This window comes from Hippocampus zosterae, unplaced genomic scaffold (genome assembly GCF_025434085.1).
Source record: "Hippocampus zosterae strain Florida unplaced genomic scaffold, ASM2543408v3 HiC_scaffold_42, whole genome shotgun sequence".
Classification (NCBI taxonomy): domain Eukaryota; kingdom Metazoa; phylum Chordata; class Actinopteri; order Syngnathiformes; family Syngnathidae; genus Hippocampus; species Hippocampus zosterae.
The window spans coordinates 524,432-535,000 of NW_026262948.1; the positions used below are offsets into that span (position 1 = coordinate 524,432).

The following is a 10,569-nucleotide window of genomic DNA, read 5'->3' on the forward strand; positions in this document are numbered from 1 at the left end:
GGAAATAGTAGCGGCTGGAGGTACCGGGGGCGATGCCCGCCCCGGGCCGGCGGCCAAGTTAAAAAAATAAATAATCCCCGTTCAGTCTCAATGGCAGGGTGCGGGCCGGCCCGGCGGCGATTGCGGCGGGCAGCAGGCCTCTTGGACAGGTTGAGAGATAAAAAAATAATAATTCCCGTGCAGTTGAAGTGTAATTTGGAATTCCCTCTCTATTCCTGTAGGTGGCCTTAGAATGTCCACCTGGCGTCAGTGACACGATTCTATTCTATATTTGCGGGTCAGGGAGAATTCAGCTTCTGCGTGTACTTAAACCAAAGAATGTAGTGTGAAGTCTGGACCCTATTTCACTTGGTTGATTAGCAGCCCCCGAGGGGTTTCCTGGCCCCCTCCACGGGATATGCTTTTGCAGTTGGACCTCATAACGTTTGGTTTCCTGGCCCCACCAAGTCTGGGGCCCCCTCCACGGGATATGCTTTTGCAGTTGGACCTCATAACCTTTGGTTTCCTGGCCCCACCAAGTCGGGGGGCCCCCTCCACGGGACATGTTTTTGAAGAACTGGCTCTCATAACCTTTGGTCTCCTCCGGCCACACCGGGTCAGATGACATGTTACTTTCTTTGTTTCTGGATTTGCATGAGAGGCGTACCTCCCCGCCTCTCATTATCATATTGTCTCTATATAATCTCACGAATGTGTTTCTTCGGGGCGGCCTGATAATATCTGAGACTCACAGGAGCCAGAATCGATTCCACTCTGACATCGGTAGAATAAAATCTTTTCCCAATCAGCCGTGGTCCCTGAAGTGCTCATTCGTCGGGAAACAGCCACCGATCACCGAGTGTTTTTGAAGACCAGCGAAGCAGCAAACACCATATACCAAACAGTCTCAATGGCGGGGTGCGGGCCGGGGAATAGGCCTCTTGGCCGGGGTGAATAGTGTTGGAACGCGGCCCGCGGAAATAGTAGCGGCTGGAGTTACCGGGGGCGAAACCCGCCCCGGCCCGGCGGCCGAGTTAAAAAAAATAATAATCCCCTTGCAGTCTCATTGGCGGGGTGCGGGCCGGCCCGGCGTCCGAGTGTGGCCGGGGAAGAGGCCTCTTGGCCGGCGTGAATAGTGTTGGAACGCGGCCCGCGGAAAGAGTAGCGGCTGGAGGTACCGTGGGCGAAGCCCGCCCCGGCTCGGCGGCCGAGATAAAAAAAATAATAATCCCCGTGCAGTCTCAATGGCGGGGTGCGGGCCGGCCCGGCGGCCGTCTGTGGCCGGGGAAGAGGCCTCCTGGCCGGGGTGAATAGTGTTGGAACGCGGCCCGCGGAAATAGTAGCGGCTGGAGTTACCGGGGGCGAAGCCCGCCCCGGCCCGGCGGCCGAGTTAAAAAAAAAAAAAATCCCCGTGCAGTCTCATTGGCGTGGTGCGGGCCGGCCCGGCGTCCGAGTGTGGCCGGGGAAGAGGCTCTTGGCCGGCGTGAATAGTGTTGGAACGCGGCCCGCGGAAAGAGTAGCGGCTGGAGGTACCGGGTTCGAAGCCCGCCCCGGCCCGGCGGCCGAGTTAAAAAAAATAATAATCCCAGTTCAGTCTCAATGGCGGGGTGCGTGCCGGCCCGGCGGCCGAGTGTGGCCGGGAGAAGAGGCCTCTTGGCCGGGGTTAATAGTTTTGGAACGCGGCCCGCGGAAATAGTAGCGGCTGGAGGTACCGGGGGCGAAGCCCGCCCCGGCCCAGCGGCCGAGTTAAAAATAATAATAATCCCCGTGCAGTCTCAATGGCGGGGTGCGGGCCGGCCCGGCGGCCGTCTGTGGCCGGGGAAAAGGCCTCTTGGCCGGGGTGAATAGTGTTGGAACGCGGCCCGCGGAAATCGTAGCGGCTGGAGGTACCGGGGGCGAAGCCCGCCCCGGCCCGGCGGCCGAGTTAAAAAAAATAATAATCCCCGTTCAGTCTCAATGGCGGGATGCGGGCCGACCCGGCGGCCGACTGTGGCCGGGGAAGAGGCCTCTTGGCCGGGGTGAATAGTGTTGGAACGCGGCCCGCGGAAATAGTAGCGGCTGGAGGTACCGGGGGCGAAGCCCGCCCCGGCCCGGCGGCCGAGTTAAAAAAAATAATAATCCCCGTTCAGTCTCAATGGCGGGATGCGGGCCGGCCCGGCGGCCGACTGTGGCCGGGGAAGAGGCCTCTTGGCCGGGGTGAATAGTGTTGGAACGCGGCCCGCGGAAATCGTAGCGGCTGGAGGTACCGGGGGCGAAGCCCCACCCGGCCCGGCGGCCGAGATAAATAAAATAATAATCCCCGTGCAGTCTCAATGGCGGGGTGCGGGCTGGCCCGGCGGCCGGGTGTGGCCGGAGAGAGGCCTCTTGGCCGGGGTTAATAGTTTTGGAACGCGGCCCGCGGAAATAGTAGCGGCTGGAGGTACCGGGGGCGAAGCCCGCCCCGGCCCGGCGGCCGAGTTAAAAAAAATAATAATCCCCGTGCAGTCTCAATGGCGGGGTGCGGGCCGGCCCGGCGGCCGACTGTGGCCGGGGAAGAGGCCTCTTGGCCGGGGTGAATAGTGTTGGAACGCGGCCCGCGGAAATAGTAGCGGCTGGAGGTACCGGGGGCGAAGCCCGCCCCGGCCCGGCGGCCGAGTTAAAAAAAAAAGAAAAATCCCCGTACAGTCTCAATGGCGGGTTGCGGGCCGGCCCGGCGTCCGAGTGTGGCCGGGGAAGAGGCCTCTTGGCCGGGGTGAATAGTGTTGGAACGCGGCCCGCGGAAATAGTAGCGGCTGGAGGTACCGGGGGCGAAGCCCGCCCCGGCCCGGCGGCCGAGTTAAAAAAAAAAATAATCCCCGTTCAGTCTCAATGGCGGGATGCGGGCCGGCCCGGCGGCCGACTGTGGCCGGGGAAGAGGCCTCTTGGCCGGGGTGAATAGTGTTGGAACGCGGCCCGCGGAAATCGTAGCGGCTGGAGGTACCGGGGGCGAAGCCCCACCCGGCCCGGCGGCCGAGATAAATAAAATAATAATCCCCGTGCAGTCTCAATGGCGGGGTGCGGGCCGGCCCGGCGGCCGGGTGTGGCCGGAGAGAGGCCTCTTGGCCGGGGTTAATAGTTTTGGAACGCGGCCCGCGGAAATAGTAGCGGCTGGAGGTACCGGGGGCAAAGCCCGCCCCGCCCCGGCCCGGCGGCCGAGTTAAAAAAAATAATAATCCCCGTGCAGTCTCAATGGCGGGGTGCGGGCCGGCCCGGCGGCCGACTGTGGCCGGGGAAGAGGCCTCTTGGCCGGGGTGAATAGTGTTGGAACGCGGCCCGCGGAAATAGTAGCGGCTGGAGGTACCGGGGGCGAAGCCCGCCCCGGCCCGGCGGCCGAGTTAAAAAAAAAAAAATCCCCGTACAGTCTCAATGGCGGGGTGCGGGCCGGCCCGGCGTCCGAGTGTGGCCGGGGAAGAGGCCTCTTGGCCGGCGTGAATAGTGTTGGAACGCAGCCCGCGGAAATAGTAGCGGCTGGAGGGAGCCGTCTGCACGGGGATCGGTCATGATAGCACTTGGACTTGAAGCAGCTTGGGATTTCCGCCTGCTGGATGCCTTTGCACCTCCACTGGAAAAGCCCACTTTTGCAACAGACATCAAGTACCGCATCTGCGTGCTCGCAGAGGACCGTATGCGAGCCTGACAGGCTGCGCGCTCAAACCATCACGGGAGCGGGCCCCTCCTTTGTGCACTCCGGAGGAGGTTTGTTAAATGAAAAAAAAAATCACCCCTCCTCCACCCCCGACCCGGAAGTGCCCTGTCTGCTATAAAGGGGACAATTTTCTCCCTTGCTTACGGCCATACTACCCTGAGAACGCCCGATCTCGGAAGCTAAGCAGGGTCCGGACTGGTTAGTACTTGGATGGGAGACCGCCTGGGAATACCAGGTGCTGTAAGCTTTTGCATCCACCTCCAATTCACAACACGATTCACTGCTCTTTCCAAAAATTTGGGCACTCATTCGTCATTCAACTTTCACTTATCCTGTGGTTTGAAATCGTTTCCTTCACGTTGATTTGACAGATCAACGTCTCTTTGAAATAAAATTAATGTCCAACAGAGGGAGCCGTCTGCACGGGGATCGGTCATGATAGCACTTGGACATGAAACAGCTTGGGATTTCCGCCTGCTGGATGCCTTTGCACCTCCACTGGAAAAGCCAACTTTTGCAACAGACATCAAGTACCGCATCTGCGTGCTCGCAGAGGACCGTATGCGAGCCTGACAGGCTGCGCGCTCAAACCACCACGGGAGGGGCCCCTCCTTCGTGCTCTCGGGAGGAGGTCATTAAATGAAAAAAAAAATCACCCCACTACTCCATCCCCGACCCGCAAGTGCCTTGTCTGCTATAAAGGGGACAATTTTCACGTTTTCCCTCGCTTACGGCCATACTACCCTGAGAACGCCCGAACTCGTCCGATCTCGGAAGCTAAGCTGGGTCGGGCCTGGTTAGTACTTGGATGGGAGACCGCCTGTGAATACCAGGTGCTGTAAGCTTTTGCACCCACCTCCAATTCACAACACGATTCACTGCTCTTTCCAAAAATTTTGGCATTCATTCGTCATTCAACTTTCACTTATCCTGTGGTTTGAAATCGTTTCCTTCACGTTGATTTGACAGATCAACGTCTCTTTGGAATAAAATTAATGTCCAACAGAGGGAGCCGTCTGCACGGGGATCGGTCATGATAGCACTTGGACATGAAACAGCTTGGGATTTCCGCCTGCTGGATGCCTTTGCACCTCCACTGGAAAAGCCCACTTTTGCAACAAACATCAAATACCGCATCTGCGTGCTCGCAGAGGACCGTATGCGAGCCTGACAGGCTGCGCGCTCAAACCACCACGGGAGCGGGCCCCTCCTTCGTGCTCTCGGGAGGAGGTCATTAAATGAAAAAAAAAATCACCCCACTACTCCACCCCCGACCCAGAACTGCCCTGTCTGCTATAAAGAGGACAATTTTCGCAGTTTCCCTCGCTTACGGCCATACTACCCTGAGAACGCCCGATTTCGTCCGATCTCGGAAGCTAAGCAGGGTCGGGCCTGGTTAGTACTTGGATGGGAGACCGCCTGGGAATACCAGGTGCTGTAAGCTTTTGCACCCACCTCCAATTCACAACACGATTCACTGCTCTTTCCAAAAATTTTGGCATTCATTCGTCATTCAACTTTCACTTATCCTGTGGTTTGAAATCGTTTCCTTCACGTTGATTTGACAGATCAACGTCTCTTTGGAATAAAATTAATGTCCAACAGAGGGAGCCGTCTGCACGGGGATCGGTCATGATAGCACTTGGACATGAAACAGCTTGGGATTTCCGCCTGCTGGATGCCTTTGCACCTCCACTGGAAAAGCCCACTTTTGCAACAAACATCAAATACCGCATCTGCGTGCTCGCAGAGGACCGTATGCGAGCCTGACAGGCTGCGCGCTCCAACCACCAAGGGAGCGGGCCCCTCCTTCGTGCTCTCGGGAGGAGGTCATTAAATGAAAAAAAAATCACCCCACTACCCCATCCCCGACCCGCAAGTGCCCTGTCTGCTATAAAGGGGACAATTTTCACGTTTTCCCTCGCTTACGGCCATACTACCCTGAGAACGCCCGATCTCGTCCGATCTTGGAAGCTAACCAGGGTCGGGCCTGGTTAGTACTTGGATGGGAGACCGCCTGGGAATACCAGGTGCTGTAAGCTTTTGCACCCACCTCCAATTCTCAACACGATTCACTGCTCTTTCCAAAAATTTTGGCTTTCATTAGTCATTCAACTTTCACTTATCCTGTGGTTTGAAATCGTTTCCTTCACGTTGATTTGACAGATCAACGTCTCTTTGGAATAAAATTAATGTCCAACAGAGGGAGCCGTCTGCACGTGGATCGGTAATGATAGCACTTGGACATGAAGCAGCTTGGGATTTCCGCCTGCTGGATGCTTTTGCACCTCCACTGGAAAAGCCAACTTTTGCAACAGACATCAAATACAGCCTCTGCGTGCTCGCAGAGGACCGTATGCGAGCCTGACAGGCTGCGCGCTCAAACCACCACGGGAGCGGGCCCCTCCTTTGTGCACTCCGGAGGAGGTTTATTAAATGAAAAAAAAATCACCCCACTACTCCACCCCTGACCCGGAAGTGCCCTGTCTGCTATAAAGAGGACAATTTTCATTTTTTCCCTCGCTTACGGCCATACTACCCTGAGAACGCCCGATCTCGTCCGATCTCGGAAGCTAAGCAGGGTCGGGCCTGGTTAGTACTTGGATGGGAGACCGCCTGGGAATACAGTGCACTCCGCTTAATAGAACACCGGTTAATAGAGTAATCCACTTAATAGAGCAAAAGGCTCTGGAACCGATTTGCCTAATGCAATTTCCTATAAAGATACTCCGCTTAGTAGAACAGATCTCCGCTTAATAGAACAGGCCGTAAGCAATGAACATTGTAAACTAGTGCTTTTCGAAGTGTAGCTATCGCGATACTGTACCACTATCGCGAGAAAACGCGGTAGTTCTAGCCGTATACAGGAACAGGTAGCACGCGTCACTCCACACATAGACACACGCACGTCACAATGGCTTCAACTTCATTCAAGAGACGAGGGCTATCACCTGCGGATAAGAAGGACATACTCAGACGATACGATGCATTGCCGGATTCACAGAAGGTACGCCTGCGGTTTCCAGGACTTCCCTCTTATCCAGCGCATTGAGAGGGAAGTCAACCGCAAAATTACGGACTCCTGTTTCCAGACAAAAGTAACGAAATTTTTCTCGTGATTTGAGATGTTTGACTGAAGTTGATTAAAGTTGTTGTTTTGTTGTTTGATTAAAGATATGGACGTCCACAGTCGAAATATCTCTTCTAACTCGTCAGCAGGGGTTTTTCAGCGTGCATAACTTGGTCGTCGACGTGTCTGAAGGTGTACCTAATAAAGTGTCTCCGGCTAATAGAAACCCCGCTTTGTAGAACAGAAGCGCTTCGGCCCAATGGTGTTCTATTAAGCGGAGTGCACTGTACCAGGTGCTGTAAGCTTTTGCACCCACCTCCAATTCTCAACACGATTCACTGCTCTTTCCAAAAATTTTGGCTTTCATTCTTCATTCAACTTTCACTTATCCTGTGGTTTGAAATCATTTCCTTCACGTTGATTTGACAGATCAACGTCTCTTTGGAATAAAATTAATGTCCAACAGAGGGAGCCGTCTGCACGGGGATCGGTCATGATATCACTTGGACATGAAACAGCTTGGGATTTCCGCCTGCTGGATGCCTTTGCACCTCCACTGGAAAAGCCCACTTTTGCAACAAACATCAAATACCGCATCTGCGTGCTTGCAGAGGACCGTATGCGAGCCTGACAGGCTGCGCGCTCAAACCACCACGGGAGCGGGCCCCTCCTTCGTGCTCTCGGGAGGAGGTCATTAAATGAAAAAAAATCACCCCACTACTCCACCCCCGACCTGGAAGTGCCCTGTCTGCTACAAAGAGGACAATTTTCGCGTTTTCCCTCGCTTACGGCCATACTACCCTGAGAACGCTCGATCTCGTCCGATCTCGGAAGCTAAGCAGGGTCGGGCCTGGTTAGTACTTGGATGGGAGACCGCCTGGGAATACCAGGTGCTGTAAGCTTTTGCACCCACCTCCAATTCACAACACGATTCACTGCTCTTTCCAAAAATTTGGGCATTCATTCGTCATTCAACTTTCACTTATCCTGTGGTTTGAAATCGTTTCCTTCACGTTGATTTGACAGATCAACGTCTCTTTGGAATAAAATTAATGTCCAACAGAGGGAGCCGTCTGCACGGGGATCGGTCATGATAGCACTTGGACATGAAGCAGCTTGGGATTTCCGCCTGCTGGATGCCTTTGCACCTCCACTGGAAAAGCCCACTTTTGCAACAAACATCAAATACCGCATCTGCGTGCTCGCAGAGGACCGTATGCGAGCCTGACAGGCTGCGCGCTCCAACCACCACGGGAGCGGGCCCCTCCTTCGTGCTCTCGGGAGGAGGTCATTAAATGAAAAAAAAAATCACCCCACTACTCCATCCCCGACCCGCAAGTGCCCTGTCTGCTATATAGGGGACAATTTTCACGTTTCCCTCGCTTACGGCCATACTACCCTGAGAACGCCCGATCTCGTCCGATCTCGGAAGCTAAGCAGGGTCGGGCCTGGTTAGTACTTGGATGGGGGACCGCCTGGGAATACCAGATGCTGTAAGCTTTTGCACCCACCTCCAATTCACAACACGATTCACTGCTCTTTCCAAAAATTTTGGCATTCATTCGTCATTCAACTTTGTCTTATCCTGTGGTTTGAAATCGTTTCCTTCACGTTGATTTGACAGATCAACGTCTCTTTGGAATAAAATTAATGTCCAACAGAGGGAGCCCCCCTCCGTGAGTCGTCACCTTACCGTGGTGGAGGGGTTTGTGTGTCCCAATGATCCTAGAAGCTAAGTTGTCTGGGGCTTTATGCCCCTGGCAGGGTCACCCATGGCAAACAGGTTCTAGGTGAGGGGCCAGACAAAGCACGGCTCAAAAGACCCCAATGACGACAAAAATAAATGGATCTAGGTTTCCCTTGCCCAGACGCGGGTCACCGGGGCCCCCCTCTGGAGCCAGGCCTGGAGGTGGGGCTCGTTGGCAGGCGCCTGGTGGCCGGGCTTACACCCATGGGGCCCGGCCGGGCACAGCCCGAAGAGGCAACGTGGGTCCCCCTTCCCATGGGCTCACCACCCATGAGAGGGGCCAAAGGGGTCGGGTGCAATGCGAGCTGGGCGGCAGCCAAAGGCGGGGACCCTGGCGGTCCGATCCTCGGCTGCAGAAGCTAGCTCTTGGGACATGGAATGTCACCTCTCTGGCAGGGAAGGAGCCCGAGCTGGTGTGTGAGGCAGAGGATTTCCGACTGGATATAGTCGGACTTGCCTCCACACACAGCCTGGGTTCTGGTACCAGTTCTCTCGAGAGGGGTTGGACTCTCTTCCACTCTGGAGTTGCTCACGGTGAGAGGCGCAGAGCAGGTGTGGGCATACTCATTGCCCCCCGGCTCAGTGCCTGTACATTGGGGTTCACACCGGTAGACGAGAGGGTTGCCTCCCTCCGCCTTCGGGTGGGTGGACGGGTCCTGACTGTTGTTTGTGCATATGCACCAAACAGCAGCTCAGCATACCCACCCTTTTTGGAGTCCTTGGAGGGTGTGCTGGAGAGTACTCCTGCTGGGGACTCCATTGTTCTGCTGGGGGACTTCAATGCTCACGTGGGCAATGACAGTGATACCTGGAGGGGCGTGATTGGGAGGAACGGCCCCCCCGATCAAAACCAGAGTGGTGTTTTGTTATTGGACTTCTGTGCTCGCCACGGATTGTCCATAACGAACACCTTGTTCAAACATAAGGGTGTCCATTTGTGCACGTGGCACCAGGACACCCTAGGCCGCAGTTCGATGATCGACTTTGTAGTTGTATCATCGGATTTGCGGCCGCATGTTCTGGACACTCGGGTGAAGAGAGGGGCGGAGCTGTCAACTGATCACCACCTGGTGGTGAGTAGGCTCCGATGGTGGGGGAAGATGCCGGTCCGTCCTGGCAGACCCAAACGTATAGTGAGGGTTTGTTGGGAGCGTCTGGCGGAATCCCCTGTCAGAAGGAGTTTCAACTCCCACCTCCGACAGAGCTTTTCCCATGTTCCGGGGGAGACGGGGGACATTGAGTCCGAGTGGACCATGTTCCGTGCCTCTATTGTTGAGGCGGCCAATCTGAGTTGTGGCCGTAAGGTGGTTGGTGCCTGTCGTGGCGGCAATCCTCGTACTCGCTGGTGGACACCAGCAGTAAGGGATGCCGTCAAGCTGAAGAAGGAGTCCTATCGAGCCTTTATGGCCTGTGGGACCCCAGAGGCAGCTGACGGGTATCGACTGGCCAAGCGGACCGCGGCTTCGGTGGTCGCCGAGGCAAAAACCCGAGCGTGGGAAGAGTTCGGTGAGGCCATGGAAGCCGACTTCCGGACGGCTTCGAGGAAATTCTGGTCCACCATCCGACGTCTCAGGAGGGGGAAGCAGTGCACCACTAACACTGTGTACAGTGGGGATGGGGCGCTGCTGACTTCGACTCGGGACGTTGTGAACCGGTGGGCAGAGTACTTCGAAGACCTCCTCAACTCCACCAACACGCCTTCCTTTGAGGAAGCAGAGCCTGGGGACTCTGAGGTGGGCTCTCCTATCTCTGTGGTTGAAGTCACCGATGTGGTTAAAAAGCTCCTCGGTGGCAAGGCCCCGGGGGTGGATGAGATCCGCCCGGAGTTCCTCAAGGCTCTGGATGTTGTGGGGCTGTCCTGGTTGACACGCCTCTGCAACATCGCGTGTTGGCTCCTTCAAACGGGGCTCTCCAACTCTCACTGGAGCGTTTCGCAGCCGAGTGTGAAGCGGTTGGGATGAAAATCAGCACCTCCAAATCTGAAACCATGGTCCTCAGTCGGAAAAGGGTGGAGTGCCCCCTCCGGGTCGGGGAGGAGATCTTACCCCAAGTGGAGGAGTTCAAGTATCTTGGGGTCTTGTTCACGAGTGGGGGTAGGAGGGAGCGGGA

The 10,569-nt window shown here is 55.9% G+C and overlaps 5 non-coding genes and 2 pseudogenes across 5 annotated transcripts; all 7 read left to right on the plus strand.

Annotated features, from left to right (window-relative positions):
• The first annotated feature begins 3,781 nt into the window (after positions 1-3,781).
• LOC127595182 (uncharacterized) lies at positions 3,782-3,890 on the plus strand (annotated as a pseudogene).
• Positions 3,891-4,369: 479 nt separating this feature from the next.
• LOC127595169 (5S ribosomal RNA) lies at positions 4,370-4,488 on the plus strand. The gene has a single exon (XR_007961071.1). It is a non-coding gene; the product is annotated as a 5S ribosomal RNA (ribosomal RNA).
• A 480-nt stretch (positions 4,489-4,968) lies between these two features.
• On the plus strand, positions 4,969-5,087 carry LOC127595155 (5S ribosomal RNA). The gene has a single exon (XR_007961058.1). It is a non-coding gene; the product is annotated as a 5S ribosomal RNA (ribosomal RNA).
• A 479-nt stretch (positions 5,088-5,566) lies between these two features.
• Positions 5,567-5,685, plus strand: LOC127595163 (5S ribosomal RNA). Its single transcript, XR_007961066.1, has one exon. It is a non-coding gene; the product is annotated as a 5S ribosomal RNA (ribosomal RNA).
• A 480-nt stretch (positions 5,686-6,165) lies between these two features.
• On the plus strand, positions 6,166-6,282 carry LOC127595183 (uncharacterized; annotated as a pseudogene).
• Positions 6,283-7,496: 1,214 nt separating this feature from the next.
• Positions 7,497-7,615, plus strand: LOC127595154 (5S ribosomal RNA). The gene has a single exon (XR_007961057.1). It is a non-coding gene; the product is annotated as a 5S ribosomal RNA (ribosomal RNA).
• Positions 7,616-8,094: 479 nt separating this feature from the next.
• LOC127595158 (5S ribosomal RNA) lies at positions 8,095-8,213 on the plus strand. The gene has a single exon (XR_007961061.1). It is a non-coding gene; the product is annotated as a 5S ribosomal RNA (ribosomal RNA).
• Positions 8,214-10,569: the final 2,356 nt, after the last annotated feature.